This window comes from Semicossyphus pulcher, unplaced genomic scaffold, assembly GCF_022749685.1.
Source record: "Semicossyphus pulcher isolate SPU_LCO1_2020_fin unplaced genomic scaffold, fSemPul1.0.p SCAF_22, whole genome shotgun sequence".
Lineage (NCBI taxonomy): Eukaryota > Metazoa > Chordata > Actinopteri > Labriformes > Labridae > Semicossyphus > Semicossyphus pulcher.
The window spans coordinates 9,337,242-9,355,095 of record NW_027211696.1 but is presented as its reverse complement, the minus strand read 5'-3'; positions in this window follow the sequence as shown (position 1 = coordinate 9,355,095).

Genomic DNA, 17,854 nt, shown 5'->3' with positions numbered 1-17,854 from the left:
TGTTGTTTCTTTAAATGGAGGGAAATTACTGAATTAGGGTATGAGTCATAGTGTGTATAGGCAAATTAAGTGTAAATAAAATGACAAGATTTGTTGTATAGAGACGCATAAATTCACGTTGACAGCAGCAGGATCCTACATGCAGAGACACAAAAGCTTGGATGTTAAAAACACACACGCCCACGCACACACACACAACCCTGAGACGTTAGTTCCTCTTGAACCCGGTCCAAACACACACTCACTCAATTAGCCGGAGCCGCCAAGGCGACGTCAACGCGAACTTCCAAACAATAGGCACAGGGGATTCATAAAGCACGGGGAGGAAACATGAGCTAATACCGCGATTCCAATTAAAGAAACATTTGTTGCCTCTGACACCTAAATGTGATTCTCCGCAGCTGTGGCGTGCTCCGGCACAATGGTAGGGTTTCGCGAGGGGCAGGGTTTGTTGTATTGTTGGCCGGCGATTGTGTGAAAGGTTGAGTCAGGCCCCCGGATTCCGGTCTCTTGAGAGGTATGCTTCATCGCAGCAGAGGAGACCTTTTGTTTTCCCTTTTCAAAGGATTTCCAGCACTCCCCTGCTCCAATCATAGCCCCTATTCATGAAAAAACAGAGGGCTCAAGTGGACGGTGATGGAACATATAAAAGTGCTTCTCGTGGCTGTGATGTTTGCTGATGATCGGTGTCAGAGGTAAAGGCAATCGGGAGGACAACCCACATGTAAAGGGCCTTTTCTTTTATGCAACACATTTATACATTAAACTGCATTTGCATTGTTTAGATGCTAATCTGCAGTCATGATAACCTTTAAATCATAAGTTATTTTTAGTGTAACTCATTGTCTCAGTGTGGTGGTGTCATGTACATACAGTGTGCAGCTGGTGTGTAGTTTCTTAGACAGTAGGGGTCACTCTTCTCTCCTATAGAGCAGCATTAAGATCAGCGTCCACACATGAACTGGCTGCAAAGATTCACTCACACGTATGCACGCACCAACATAAGCACAAACACACACTCACGGAAAGGTCTGCATGCATCGTATCACAGCCTCCAACAGTAAGAGCAGTATTACTGCTTGTCTTGTGGTAGCGGTGGTTAGTGTCATACAAGAGCAGCTACTGAGACGCCCATGGACTCAGACAAGCTTCCTGCCAGGGGCCTGTCGCTGACAAACCCAGGCCTGCATTGCGTGTCAGCTTTCTCTGAGCACCAGAGGGAAAGGCCGATCACTGCGAGGAAGCGTAAAGTAGATCCAGCACACCAGACCAGGCCCGAATCACTGACCTGACCTCAGAGATCGAGAGATCTGTATCCAGTTTTAATTGACGGGATAGAAAACACTCATTATCCTTGAAAATACTCTTCAATAATTGTGTAATAAAGGAAACCTAGATGAAGTGCACAAGAAGTGTTCTTAAGTGGGATGTTAGCATCTATCTTATGTGGATTCTGTTAGCACTGAGGTATTAATGAAATCCAGAGGTTAAATAGCATCGGTGGGCGCTTTCCTCTTCAAATCTCTCATCTCCAGCGGGCTAACCTGATCCTGTGCAGCCAGACTCTGAGCCGGAGATCTCTGCACTTCCTGGTGTCCCTGTAATGATTGTTAATGATGTCATCTGATCGGGAGAGGAGGATGTGTGCGAGTATGCCGTCTGTGTGTGTGTGTGTGTGCTTGTGCATATATCGGCGGCTGAAGATACCTCACCAGATTGAGCAGGGGGTCATTTTATGTTGGCGGGGAGGAAGTGTGGAGGACAATGAAGTCCAGTGTGTGCTCATACAAACATAACTGTCTTCATCTTCTGACTGGGGAAGAGGCCTCCCCTCCCCTTCTCTTAATCCTCGACCCCCCTCCCTCAACCATTACTTATAAAGCCCACCACCCCCATCAGGCAGAGCAGGGGTCAGATGGTAATTACTGTGGAGCCCTTCCCTTTAGAACCTATTCAGCTCTATTGGGACACACACAGGACGTGATTACAAACCCTCCACTGAAAGTAAACCCTGATATACTTTATGGCTACAGGTAGCTATAGGACCATTGTATTGACTCATATTGTTGTTTAAAATGTTATTACTTTCTTTTATTTTGCTGCCTTAGTGAAGCACTTTTAAACTATTATTATTAGATAGATTTAAGGTTGAAATCTGTAAAATTCTACGTTGTCAGCATTCAGGTTCGCGTTATTGGTTGCCTACCATTACCTAAGATGTACTGTAATCGAACACAATATGTGTACACAAACTTGGCTGCCAAACGTAAGTAATTCAGTGACACACCTTACTTACGGTGGCTGCTGAGGGCAATCGCTCCGCAACAGCCCAAACGGTTTCCATTAAAAGAAACAAGCTGCCAATTCAGAAACGCGCCCCTACAGGTCTGGAACACTTGTTGTATTGACTGATTCGCAGCGTTTTTTTTCTTTTGCATGTGTTTTCTGGGTTTGTGTTTGCATCATTTCTGTATTTGCAGCGTGTTTGATGTTAATGCACTTGTTTCGGCTTCTTGCAGCACGTTTATTTCATTTGCAGCGCGTTTCCGTCGTTGCATTTGGTTTGGACTTTTTGCATGTTTTTTTCAAATTGGCATCGTTTCTGAATTTGCAGCCTGATTCTTCTAATAGAAACCATTTGGGCTGTTGCAGCGCGATTGCCCTTGTTGGCCACGGTACTTATTGGACAACATCATCTATGCCTGACCAAGTGACCCTAAAAAAACTTCCATCCACAAACTGATTCAGGCTTCACGCTGTTGTCTTTGTTGTCTTTGACATGAAACTTTGCAGACCCAAACTGTCATTTCTTGTGGACTAGTCAAGATGATGATCTCAAACATCTTCACGTCGGTAAGAAAAAGAGGGATACTGGGTGCTCACGGTTGCAAAGTGTTAAACTCCAGATGAATGTCAGGTTCTCTTGAAGGCTAAAGAGTTAACTGTCGATGGAGGGAAGTATTAAATAAGGGCATCTCTCTTAAAAAACAACAACAACAATATCAAAAAAATAAACGCTGACTGGTTACAACCCTCATCGGGCTTCCTCAGGGCGTGGCAAGGAAGAGTCAAGAAACAGAGTGAAAGGTGAGGCTCGCTTATATCATCAAGTACCCTGGAGGCTGAACTACACCACCGTGTGAATAAAAACATACATCATAAATAGTAAGGATAATAATCCTCACGTCGGTTTATACTGAGTATTGTCCTTTTGGTTTGTCATTTCTCTGTATCTTGACATCATTGCAAATGAGGGAAACCTCAGTGAGTTTGGAGGCTTAAACAAAGGTTTGAAGGACTGAATGATTTCATTGTGGAGGAAAAGCGAGGTAAGAATCAAAAAGAGAAACACATTTTACACTATCTTACACCTCTGTATCCATCTGAATAGTGAAAGTATCTTAAGTATTGTCTCATATATAACTTGTTTTGAATCATCGGTATGTCTTTGGACCAGAGGTCATACGAGGAAAACAGCCTCATTTCAAAACGTGTTTCCCTGCTGTTGCAAGCGAGTCCAAACAGTTTCCATATCTCCACCTTTCCGGACCCCAGAGGACACGGCCGAGCTGTTAGAAGCATCCGTCTCACACAAACAATGTTTAATGATTTCCTCATACAAACGTAAAGATGTGGGCAGACAAGGCATTATAAAAGCCTCTCAGATAGTGCTAATGGAGCAGGGTTGTTAATGGGCCAGCAGCACTCTCAGTGATAAATGATGCTTATCATACGCAAAGCACCAAGGATTTGTTACACTTCTCTCTGCCCATCCTTTGATGAGGCCACTGATAACAGCCTAATGATGTGTGGCAAGGCTGTGGCCCACCATGCATGCTGGAACACGATGTAATATCAGGGAATTATTTTATCTCTAAAAACACTTTTTAGATGGTGTTAATGGTCTGTCACTCAGAAAAGTAAGCTAATCTTCGCTAAGCTAATCTTCATCCAATTAGATGTCCTGTTAGCTAGGGTCGGTTATGGCCCACCATAGATGCTGAAACTTGATTTAATATCAGGGAAATATTTTTCCCAATTATTTAATCTCTAAAAATATATTTCGATGGTTTTAAAAGGTGTGTTCACAAAGAAAGCTAAGCTAATCTTCCCCCAATTAGATGTCCTGTTAGCTAGGTCGGAGGAACGCCTATTCTTCTAAGTCACACAGAGGCTGCTCCCTGGCTAACTCAAGCGGTATGAACTCACCAAAAAACAGATTTTCTTTGTGGAGTCAAAACTCTTGAACTCGCATGAATACACAAAAGACACATACTCTTGTAATTAGCGACAGATGATTCACCAAAGTCCTGCTCGGCCATTGACTTTGTCTGTAAACTTGTATCATGTAAAATTAGCTTTTCTTTCTGTGTGAACACACCTCAAGACTACACATGACTTTTTTGTGAGTCCCGAGATTATTTTAAGGTAAGATATAGGTGCCAGACTATAAATAAATCACATCTGTATAACAAAAACCCACTCTGCTGTCTCCCCTTTGTAATAGTCTCAGAGGTCTGCGCTTGACAAAGGCAGGTCACGGCCCTTGTTTGCGTAGCCTCGTCTGGGGAGACAGGCGCAGGAGACTGCAGACCACTTGCCAGTCCTGAGACTAGTCCCCGAGCCAAATGGGTGTAATTACATCGTGTTTGGCTCCTTACTCATTGGTAGGGTTGGAGGTGAAGGGGCACGACCCCGCACTTCCAGAACATGACCTGGGAATGTAGACATGCGGCTGAAGTCTGCTCGTGACAATGGCTAGTGTGGTGACCTGGCTAACGGGCCACAGCTGATGTCCTCCAGCACCCATCTGTTTCTTTCACCTCCATGAATCCCATGTGGCGGAGATGTTTGGATGGAGCAACAGCGCAGAATGCAGGTACAGAGGATTTTTTAAAATATACGATATATTGTTTGTTGTTTAGCAGGTATAATCATCATCATCTGTATGCTAGCAAGGGAAAAAAAGCAGCAGGACAATGCTTCAAAAGCGAATTGAAGAGGTAACTGTGAATTTAAAATATTAAGTAAATATTAGTTCTGCTTGTCCAGAGGTAGCCAAAGGATTTATTTAATGAAGTAAAAGCACAGATATAGTCTGTTTCATCTTGATACGTCTTGTACACAGATTTGGGGGAAACGCGTTACAAAGTAATCCATGAGAGTACTAGGATTACTTTTTTGTTAAGATTTTAGAGCTTAGTTACTCCTTCATAAAAAGTTATCTGTCACTGGAATATAAATTAGCGTATTTCCCTTTTCCTTTTGTTGCCACAAAAAACAGAAAATCCCCAATGCTCTGTTTCTCTCCAACCCTTGGCAGGTAGCTGCGTACCAGCGGAAGGTAAACACAGTTGTGTTAGTCCACATGCATAGCCAGCTAATTCAATTAGCGAACTGGCAGAGAGGACACCATTTACCTCGTGGAAATATTCCCATTATTTTTTATTTTTGGGCAAAAGGGACAAAAACAACATCACCATGAAATGTAAATTGTGCCTGGGGGAGAAGTGCTCGTCAGCTGTGAAGAGCTCTACTTCAAATATAAGAAGCATCAGCAGCTAAACACAGCTCCGTAACATTGGTGGGACTAAGAGCCTGTGTTGTATTGTTTCCATTAAAATAGCTGTACCTAACACTGTATGCCTCTGCCAGTTCACTGTCAGATTGTTAGCATAATAAAGAGCTAAAGGTTATACTGCATCTGTCATTCCTGTTATTAGACTGCAGAGTTATAGATTATGTGCCGTAAATGAGGCAATGCAATGACGGTAGAGTCAAAACATTCAAAGGTAGACGTACAGTAGGCTACACGCCGTCCTGACGATATAACCGGCATGCGTAACGAGTTGCAAAAATACTCTAAAGCGTTACTTTTCTCAGCAGGTAAAGCAGTAATATAACAAGTTACTTTTAAAAGTAGCATTACCCAACACTGCTTGTATATTACACCTATCATGCTTGATATACACGAAGGGATATGAAGTGTCTTTTTTTAGGTCTCATTGTCCTATCCTCTTGGGTTTAAATCGGCCCTGATGTTTGGAAGGCAGCACACAATGCCTGTTTTGTAAAGGAGAAGAAAGTCAAGACAGTCGTGATATAGAGGGCAACAGTAAATAAAGTCATGTTAAGTACAGATACCTGAAAACTCTACATAAGTACAGAAACAAAGTACTTGTACGTTGTTAGTTCTCTGCTCTGGTTGAGTTCATGCATCTGCAAAAAACAAGTCTGGCATCCAATAACATGTCTGTGTCCTGATGTAAAAAATCAGTGCTTATAAAGATTTTTTAAAATATCATAAATTAACATAGAGCACAAATGCCTTCATTCATCAAAATTATATTTACTAGATCAGCTCTGATACATTCAGAAAACACAGAACCTCATTAACCGTGAACTGACCCAGGAAATTTATATCATCCTGGCTAATACAGTTGTCTTTTGATCCTGGTCATTAATGCCCCATTAGGACTATATTTTATGTACTGTTTTATGCAGCACTCACTACCTTAGACCTTATTACGAGCACATTGATCAATATCCAGATATAGGTGCTTCTGGAAGGAGAGAGTGTTTTTTAGTTAGAAAGTAAATTGAGCCCAAACTTTTCTGTCAAAGCAGTAAAAGACATCTCAAACGTTGTGGCAAATCAGACGCAGATGTGTATGTTTATAAAGATAAATTGAATTAAAGGCTAGTCCGTGCTTTGTTGCCCAGACTCTGGGTCCTCTGTGGCCTTCTAATCATGCTGTCGGTGATTTAACTGGCTTCAACAGGTAATGCTATTTAAGGGGAACTAAGGCAGGCACCAGGAAATGAAACACGGTCGCCTTAACATGGACTGTTGAGTAGTGGCTTGACTCCCCTCTGCCCCTCCATACCCCAAATCTACTTCTTCTTTAGCGCCAGTCAGGACCAGGCTAAGCAGAAAAAACGTATTTAGCCTCGGTGTAAAATGTCTCTATGCGATGAATATGGATATATCTTTTATTCTGAGACCTAAACTTGTGAAAACACTTGACCATGTGCAGGAAGCACACCAGCTCTCTCCTGTCAGCAAGGACAAATTTACCTGTACAAACACGCACACAGAGGCTTTTACACTCGGATGCAAATATGATGGCTTTGAAACAGCAATATATATTCTTTAGTTGGGTAAGTTACCTGGTCATACAGGTCAAGCCACACAGCGTCTTTATAGGCAGGTTTTGCTACATAAGTGCGGGCCATTTTTTATCGGCTATGCTAGGTGTTTGCTAGCAGTAGATTAGTGTCCCACCTAAATTGGTCCCTCAGTATGATTAAAGGAAACTTTCATATTTTGGTAAATAAACTCATTCCCTAGCACGAAAAGATACGTACAAATCTCACTCATGTCTGTACCGCAAATACTACTGCCAGGAGCTAGCTAAATTAGTTAAGCACAAAGACAGGGAACAGGGGGAAACAGCTAGCCTAGCTTCATCTAAATCTAACAAAATGTGCCTGCTATCAACTTTAAGCTAACTTAACGAGGTTAAACTGTGTAGCCTTCCTTCCAAGGTGTTTGCTAGCCTCAGATTAGTGTCCCTCCTAAATTGGTCACTCAGTATGATTAAAGGAAACTTTTATATTTTGGTAAATACACTCATTCCCTTAGACAAAACGATCTGCACCATGTCTGTACCACAAATACTACTGCCAGCAGCTAGCTAAATTAGTTAAGCACAAAGACAGGGAACAGGGGGAAACAGCTAGCCTAGCTTAATTTAAATCAAACAAAATGTGCCTGCTAGCAACTTTAAGCTAACTTAACGAGGTTAAACTGTGTAGCCTTCCTTCCTAGGTGTTATGCTAGCAGTAGATTAGTGTCCCACCTAAATTGGTCACTCAGTATGACTAAAGGAAACTTGTATATTTTGGTAAATACATTCCCTTAGACAAAACGCTAATACTACTGCCAGCAGCCAGCTAACAGCTAGCCTAGCTTCATTCAAATCTAACAAACTGTTCCTGCTAAAGCTGTTTAGCTAACTTAACAAGCTAAAACTTTGTTCCTAGTGAAGACAAGGAAGGGAAACCCACAATGATTTGACGTTTTTACTCTTCAATTCTGTTATACTCAATAAATGGAACCAGCGTAATCAAAATGAGCAAGATTGATGTATAAGTGTTTGAATTATCTGAATTCAGCAGTGACAAAAAGCTGCACCTCAGCTTGTTTTGAAATATATATTGAAAATTCTTATACTGTTTTTATTCATACATTATATATGCTATATAATTCCATAATGTCTGTGGCCACATCCAGTGTCCTCTGAAATAGCTTGCCTAGTCTAAATCTCCCCTCCTCAGACAGACCCAGCCCTGATCAAGGGGAAGCTCCTTCATAATTCCCAGTCAGGTCTGCCATTTTTCACCTTTGTCTAAAAATACAATGGAAGAGGTGTGGGTGGGGGTGGAGGGGGTCTGAAAGATTGCTCAAGAATTGCCGGAACAAAGGGGAACGGACTTGGATGGTCTAAAAATACAGCGCAGCGTGTGAATACGATAAAGGACTACACTGGAGGACGCTGACAAAGCTTTGCTGACTTTCAAGTGGGAGAACAATGTGGCAGACACTTTCAGGGCGTTTGGCTGCACACTGTGGCGGCTGGACGGGCTGTGAAGCAGGATGTCGACATCGGCCCTCATGGAGAGAACTGAGGGCTGCGACAATAACGCAGAAAAAGCAAGAGTGGAGGAATAATCGTTTCTATTCTGAGCGTGGCACTAATATAAAACACTTTAAAACAGGTATACAAACATACAGCGTGTGTGTGTGTGTGTGTGTGTGAGTTTAAGGAGGAATTAAAAGGTCAAGAAATAAAGAGAGGGGCTGAGAGGGGGTCTAACAGGAAAGTGCAATGTGAGACAGGCCTGCGACCCCTCATCTCATCGATTCAGACAAGGAGGGCTGGACTTAATTACCTTCAATTTTCCCCCAGCCATCACTTTCCCTGTTGATCACTCCCCCCCTCTAAACTGAACGTGTATGTGTGTGTACTCGTGTGGATGCATGTGTGTTAGAGGGCGAGGAAGAAAGAGGTGTATGTTTTCAAGGCCGGAGCGTTTGTGGTGGATGCGGTGCTCTGGAAATTGTGGGCTACCTCATCTGTAATCTGATTTCAATGGAGCTGCCTTTAGAGGTTCAGTCAATCTGATTTTCTGCTCTGACTGAGCGACTGGGCTGATGTGTGTGTGTGTGGAAATGTGTGTGTGTGCGTCTCCACTGCAGGAGGTTAAATACTTACAAGGCACCACTCAGTCAGCCAGTCAGTCAGTCAGTCGCTCTCCTGGTGAGGCATCATGGGAGCGTTTGATGGCTGAGTTACAGAGAGTGGAGTCAATTAGACAGCGTGGAGTCATGTGAGAAGAAGAGGAGAAGGAGTCATGTGATCATATCAACAGGTGGCTCGCTGCTGTCATCAAAATATTTTCGGTGACATCATCATCTCAGCGTCGAAAGTAAATCAATTTCATTCATTCCCGTAGCGGCTACCTCAGCCCGCGACGCCACAATCCAAACACCAATCACCACGGCGATGATTAAGTGTTCAGAAGAGGAAGTGAGAAAATAGACGAGAGGCCTCCTCGGCCTAAAAACCTAAACACCCCCCGCCCGAGACGATCAACATGAACAATTAAACACTCTTGATTGCCGCTCGGGGGTTGATGTGCGGACCTCCCTTTTCCGTGAATTAAGCCCGTCCAGTTTCAGCACTTGCAAACACACATGCAGGAACACACGCTCTGATGTGCTGCTGTTTACTGTAATTAGTATCAGTTCATTTACAGCCCACTGACCCAGAGTGACCTGCTGGATGTGGGTCAACAGGGACGGCCTGCGCCACGGTGGAGACGGGTGGGGCGCAAGGTGAGGCGGGCCGAGAGCGTAATGTGCGTCTGCGGAGAGTGGATGTCTCGCGTAAGCTATGTGTGCAATGTCTGCCTGCGTGTGTTTATGTATTGGTGTCCAGCTACCGGTGTGTGTCTGTCGGCAGATGACAAACGCTGGTGTGTGTGCGTCTAGGTGTTTCAGCACACGTGTGTATGTGTGTGCGCTTATTCCTCATTGTGCTGGACTTCAGAGGCCCGAGCGTCTCCTGCTTCCTCTCGGAGGCAGTGGGTTAAAAATAATGTGGTGTGCAGTGAGCGGCGGGGAGCGAGGCGCAGACAGCTAGGAGCCAGAGCCTCACACACACACACGCACACACACACCAGCACATACACTCTCAGCCGTAGCAGCGGCGCTATATGGATTTTTTTTCTCTTTTATGGATCTCTCACTCACGGACTTAATATCCCCATAAATGTTAGCATACACAAACAGAAATAGACGGTCATCCATTTACCCACACTTCATCATCTTCCAGGGCAGATAAAAAACAGATTGAACATCTGTCTCCACCCTAAACTCCTATCATAACCCCTCCACCCTTCTGATATAAGCTTCAAAACCTGTAATTACAACAATGTAGCCTGGAAGGAGCTGCAGGACTGTAAATACAATTGAATTCAATGTATCTTTTGTTGAGAGTGCAGTGATTCAGCAATGTTTCAAAAGATAACCTTGTAACACACTGAAGCTCATCCTTGATGGAGCGCAGGCAGGGTTTACCTAAAACTCAAGGTTGCTCCACTTTCCGGGGGGTTCAAGCGCACTCTCAAACATTCCCACAACACAAGGTGGCACTGAGAACTCATAGGTAACCGAGTGAAACCTTTGACACGGACGTGACACGTGCCAGTCTGCCTCGGCTATCTGCGAAGCACTGGAAGAAGAAGAGACTGATGACTCAAAGGTAATTCGCCTATCGCAACCTCTCCCCCGTCTTCCTCCACTCCCCCCTCCCTCGGTTGCGTGAGGAAGCCAGGGCGGCTGCAGTCTCTCTCCGCCCGCGAGATAAGACTGTCTCCAACCGGCCTCGCACACCTCCTGTCATCTGTCTGCTCGCCTTATCAGCCGGCCGGTGCGGCGGGCTGGTGTTGACGCTCTAATTAAACCCTTGCCGTTACACCTGCCCCCCCCCTCCCTCCCTCCCACCACTGCCACTTTTGATCTACAGCATAGAAAGTTTTACACCAGTTGGATATGTATGTTTTGCACTGCAGGGAAAAGGGAATGATATATGTACATATGTATGCTTGATAAAACATACATGTGTATCATCATAGTAGTAGACAGTTTGGTGCCCTGTACTGAGCAAAATGTCAATAGAGAATAGACCCATCAATGTGCCATGGAAATAAATCAGTAAGGCACAGACATACCTCATAACATTTAACTAAAACAGCGAGATAAAGGATCAGTTTCTGTTTGAACACTCAAAGTTCAAGAAAGGGAAACACTGAGAGGTTGCTCAGTGGTTTAAATCAGCGTTATCCAACAACAACAAGGCTCTTATCTGTCTGTCAGTAGATTTCTCTGAGGTGAGAATATGTTGATATGTTCGTCAGCAGGTCTGTAGCTTTCTGATTGACTGATGACATGTCCACTATGTCACTCAATAATTAATGTTTCTTTACTTTAGTGTTTTAGATCGATGTATTTTGGTGTAATTTTTACTAATGTAATTTGAGTTTAGCGTATAATTTCTTACAGGTTGCTTTCTGTCTGGGTTTTGGCCTCTTGGGACAATGAAACTATTTAATATTGCTTAACCCTGTAACCAAGCGTATTTTGAGACCTCTACATTATCAGGGCGATATTTTTTTTGGCTGTTGAATACAACCAGATACATGCAGTGAACGGATAATCCAAAAGGGGGAAAATATCAGACCCAGAGGACCTGTGGATGAGAAATCCACAACCCTAACATGGAGGTCGTCAAGGTTTTTGCACATTTTAAAAAGTGAAGGCAAGAAAAACATTGGAATTGTAACTTATACTTCAAGAGGAATATTTACTGGATTTAAGCAACATATATTGACCTCATATTTTTTAATATTCATAATGTATCTGTGAATTTATCAATATTCATTATACATTTGTAATCTACGGAAGCCCTCAACGGACATGCATCCATACATTTTATTTACTCCGTTTTCTCGATATCGTTTTCTAGCGTATTTAACTCATTAAATACAATGTATCGATGCATGTCCGCTAAGGGCTTCCGTAGTAACCTGCTTTATCACAATAAAGAATGAGTAAGTGGCTCTCCTGCTTACAATTTTCTTTTGCTAAATGATTTTCACAAAAAAAAAACGTTGTTGTACAATATAAAACAAATGTTTTTTTCTGAGAATTTAAAGAATTGTCTGAGTTTAAGGGGTAAAAATGTTTGTCTTGTAAGACGTGTGGTGCGTTTTTGTGGGTGGATATATAAGCTCTATATGAAGTACTTTAAAAGGGTACAATTTTTGTTGTTGTATATGCTTTTATTTGTTTAAAAACTAATAATGTAACCATTAAATTGTACATCGTAGAAAAATTGTACAAATCTCATACATGTAATGTGTTACTTAATTTTTTTTAATTTTTCAGAAGGCTCAAAAAAACAAAAACAAAATTTTTTTTCTAAAATTATTTCATGGTTCAAGTCATACAGGGTTAAAATGTGTTGTGGTATCACTTGGTGCAACTGAATATCTTTTATTACTTTTTTTAATGAATCTTTTAGAGACATATTTCCGGAAAGGAACCGTATTACAGTAAGCAGTACCTGACAGTTGTGGTTATAGCAGTGATGGTAGCGGAGTCCACACCAATCAACATTTTTCCTCACCCTTATCTGATTGAAGTGTTTACAAAGTGGGAGCGTTGTAAAAACAGATCTCTCGGATTATTTTATATTCCTCTTACAGCGAACGAAATGCCCCCGCGTGTCTCTGCTTTCAAAGCGGCGTGTTCACACCTTTCTGCTTCCTTATCAGCGCCTCCTGACCCACAACAATCCAACAATCCAATCAGCTGGGCAGACAGAATCAATACGCACTGCAAAGACGCAGATCTTAACAAACGGGTTGTGTGGCTCCAAGCACTCAGGTGAACAGAAAAGCCCATTTTGTCTCCATTCGGTGTATCTGTGACACGGTGCGCATGATAAGGAGGCACTGATAGAGCTCCAAAGAGATACTTGAGCATGGAGTTACACACAAAAAAAAGGTACACTCATAAAGGTTTACAGCTCGCCATTAAACTTTGCTTAGATGTTGAATGTGTCACTCACTGATAGCGGAGCCTGTCAGCTGATTTATGGGCATCCCTGAAATTGCCTTAGTGACGCCTGGAGAGGATGACTAACCAACTCAGGTAGGGTCAACAAGCGCAGACAGCCTGATAAGACACAAAGACAGAGAGAGGGAGAGAGAGCCCTTGGGATGGACGAGGAAGAATGAGGGTCACTCCACGTAAACATGGCAGACATCTCTTGATCTGCCCCGAAGACACAAGACCAGACGCAAACTATTTTATCTGATTGTTCCGCGGCTCGTCTGAGCTTTTATATCAGTGAACACGCAAGTTTAACATGTTCAAATAAATCCTCCTCTCTTTCCTATGATGCTGTTTTAGCCATTACATGTGTTTTAACATATTCTTACAGGCAAAAAAAAGCACTTATGTGGCATTTATCAAGCATGATATCATTACACAGAGTGTGTCCGTCTTTTGCGTTCTTCCTCTCCCAGTTGAGGCCTCGACAACATTTGTCTCAATCAGCTGCCACTGTTTCCATTTGGCCCGTATGCTCCATTCAATATTAAAACCAGCAGCTCCCAGTTCTGACATTAAAACTCATACACACACACACGCACAGCACTCGCATGTCTTGCAGCCACACATCCCCACCATAATGCCATTTAGAATAATAGCACTGCGAGCAAATAGCAGTTAACTGTGTTAACGTCTGAATCTGGTCCACCGTGCCTGTGCGAGCATCTGTCATCTTTATCAATAAGCAGAAGGTCTGACATGAATCCAATTTGAAACCTCTTGTCCCCGTGTCGTCCACATTCAAACACGCGCAGTCACTGACAATAACGTCACAGGTGCTCGTGCTGTCCTCTGACCTCAGAAGTGTGCGTCTCTGCAGAGATGGACTTCCTCTTCTCCCGATTAAGGCGCGCTGAATCATGTCGCCGTGCCCCCGGCTGAACCCTGACCATAAAAACAACGCTAATTTTTGGGGTGGTATCTTTGATTTTTTTTTGGGGGGCGGAGGCGGAGGAGCCGGGTTCTTCCCCCTGACACTGACCTCCTGACCTTCTTGACCTGCAGGGCGGCCTGGACAAAGGCAGCCTTTCCCTTTTAATTCTGCCCAGGGAGCGTTATATGGGACCTGACCTGTGCTCCTCTTAACCTTTTGGACCTCCGGCCTGATGTCCGTGATTTAGGGCAAATTTCATTACATGCATTCTCCGGATGAGACTGCCGGCTAAGAGGATGTGGCACTGCAACAACTCAGGCTGATTAAAATGTCAGGTAGGGCAGACGGCGGAGATGACATGTCTACAAACTCGTACAAAAGAAAGCGCGTGTTATGTTACTGTTGTTGCTACCGATACATGCAAACTCGTGCTAACTCCAGAGGCCTGTACAAGGAAGCATGATTAGCGAGGTAACTTCACGGCTAACTTTGGGTTTATATCATCCCACCACAGACTGACACACGCACTAAAACCTTGTACTAGTTGTTCTTAGAAGATTTGAAGGGTAGCCTTCTTACTGCTCTTATATTAATTTTTACTTGCTCCATAAATCTGTTTGACGCCACCACGGCTACAGCTGAAATTGTAAAGCTTTCATACACATAAGAACACATCTAAGCATTGAATTAATAAAATAGAACACACAGATTATTACACATAATCAGATCTATCGTTCCCTAAAGATGGAGGGGTGATTTTATAAGCTTTAAAGCTCCTGTGAGGAGTTTTTTGCTGGTTACGAAACAGACCGAAATTCATTGTGATGACTCTATATGAGCTAAAAAAGAAAACCAGACCATCAGCGACAAGATTGATTATTTCTATATAGTTATTTTTAACACCTGAAGCTGCTGGCGGGGGGGGGGGGGGGGGGGGGGGGCGTGTCAGACGAAGCAGTTAGCTGCACGCTGCCTTTGTTTACATTTTCCGTGAGTGATACATATAACTGAAAGAAAGTTTAAGATTTTTTGTTAAAAACCACCACTTAAGCATGTACAGGACAAAATCAGCAAAGAGTTAAGAGGTACAGCTTTGTCCACAGGGGGAGCCAAAATCAACATAAACTGAAAGTTCCTCACAGGAGCTTTAAAGTAACAATCTCAAACTTTTTCATTTAAATAAATGTCTGTTAAGTCACTATCCATCACATAATGAGGTAACACAATGGTGATTGAACCAACGGCCCACTGATGAAAGCCTTTGCATTTGCAGGATATAGTATTATTATGGACTGGGTGTCTGTGGCGACATTTGCGGAAAAAAACATAAGCAGCGCCCAGTTAGTGGCGCGTTGGTCTGCCAGAGAGGGTAGGCAGGGCTAAGCGGCTGCTTTTCCGGTCTCTGCAAGTGTTGGGAGTAAACAGTAATCTACTATGGCTGAACAAACAAAGAAAAGATGGATGACTACAGATACAACTTCAAAAATAAGTGAAAATCCAAAGAAAAAGAAACAAATTTGGTGCTCAGATGAAAGAAAACAGTCTAAAAAGGAAAGCAAGGTTAGAACCGTGATAAAGGGACGAGCCGTAGACGTTTGGTAAAATTAGGAAGAGTGCTCTCCTAATTACTGATTATCATCAGTGGGTGGCGCTCAAGAGCTCAGAAATCAGATGTTATCATGAGTCGGATTATGTGTTAATGTTTAAAAATTATTTTTCTAATATTAAAATTTTCCTTCCGGTTGTAGAATATGAAGCTCTCCTGCCATCATTCTTGTCAATGTTATCGATCGGTAAAATGCAGCATCAGGACAGTTTTAATGGTCAAAAAACACGTGTTGGATTCGACTTTATAACAATCCTGGACACTCAGTTACAACTGACAAATACCTGTTCATCTAATGGAAAATATATGTAACATGACCTCCTGCCATTCACACACTCACAGTGATAGCCGTCCTGCCCTTTGTAAACAACCCGAATCGAGAACCTGTGAAGCTCCAACACGCAGAACAGAACGCCGACACCGAGGGGGACAAAAGATGAGTGAGCAGCTTCAGAGAGAGAAGACTCTTGAGACTCAGGCGCCTGGGCCTGTGTGCTGTCTACCTGTCTCTCTCCCCTAACTGCCATGTTCCTGTCAGTGTTGACACCCTGTCAGCCCCACCTAGCCGGGGCCCTGTGGGTAGCGAGCAGGCAGGCAGGCGGGCGGGCGGCTGAGGTGGAGGTACACAAAAGCAGGCAGGCTGAATGGGGACTGACTGGGATGGGCTCTAATGGAGCCAGCCTTCCAGACGCAGACAATAGCGGGGCCCGAGGCCGGGGCCTGAAACCTGAAGCCCGAGCCTGGTATTTTAAGAGGCCTGAGTGGCTCTGGAGCCAGTTGTCAATCAATAGGTGCACACAATCAGGCAAAAACAAGACTTGGAATGGCGGAAAAAAATTGAGACGATGACAGAGGGCAGAAAATATTGACAGATATTCTTTTTTTCTTTACGGTGAGGCAATCTTAAGACTCACCTTTGGGTCTTTTCACACACACAGTTCAGAAAACCACACACACACACACATTCAGCTACTCTTTTTAGGCCAAGGTTGCTGCTTACACACTGTAGTCCTCATTGTCTAAAGTGCCTGGAGAAGGGGTGGGGTGGAGGAGCTGCGTGCGTGTGTGTATGCAGGGGTTTCATCAATACACGATGTAATGCTTTCACCGTTCGAGCCCGCTGTTGCTGGATGTGTGCGTTCCTTCTCCGTGTGTGTGTGTGTACACATACCAGAGACAGCAACTGCAGCACAAGTGAGCTCCCTCCTCCTTTCACAAACACTTGCATCATTTTGTCAGGAAGGAAAGGACCTGTCTGCTTTCCTCTCCGGTGCTCTGACACCTCGCAGACATGTGAGGGGGGTAGCAGCGAGTTTTTGAAGATGCCGCTCTTGAAAGGCAGGACTTGTCTTGTTTTTGTTTCGGTATGGAATGACAGGCTGCAATAACCCAGCAAATTACCTGATACCTGCATGTAACACAGAGATGCCCCCTCGGTGCTCCCAGACGCCTCTCAGTTTCTTCCTTCCAGGTCAGTGTGTTGTCCTACCTGTCCACCAGATGCCCTCAGTGTGTTCCCCATGAGCGCTTCGGTGTCCCCCTTCTATAAGCGATCAATAAGTGGACAGGCTCCCTTTTGCTGCTTGTTGGTTTAGCTCAGTGGGTAGAGCAAGCGCCACATACACAGAGGCGACAGTCCTTGGTGCAGCAGCCACAGCTTCCACTCCCACCCTCGGCCCTTTGCCGCGTGTCGTCCCCACTCTCTTCTCCCAATATTTCCTGTCTATCTTTACTGTCCTATCCAATACAGGCAAAAGGCCAAAAAATAAACTAAATGGTGCATTTTAAGGTTTGATTAATTCACTTTTAAAGTGATAATTTTGAAGATCTCAGTTTTGTTCTATTTGGCGGCACCTTATCATGATAAAAGGCAATGATGGGCACATATGTCCCAGATAACCAGATGTCTACACCTGGCTCCCTTTGTCACGGTTGATTTTCCTCGCTGACGGTCGCTTTCCTTTTTAGACTGTTTGAGCGTCAAATTTGTTTCTTTTTCTTTGGATTTTTACTCGTTTTTGAAGTTGCAGAGACCGGAGAAGCATCCGCTTAGCTCCGCCTACCCTCTCTGTCAGAGCAACCTAATGCTCGGTGATGGAAAAGGCGTCACTAAATGGGCGCCACTTGTGAT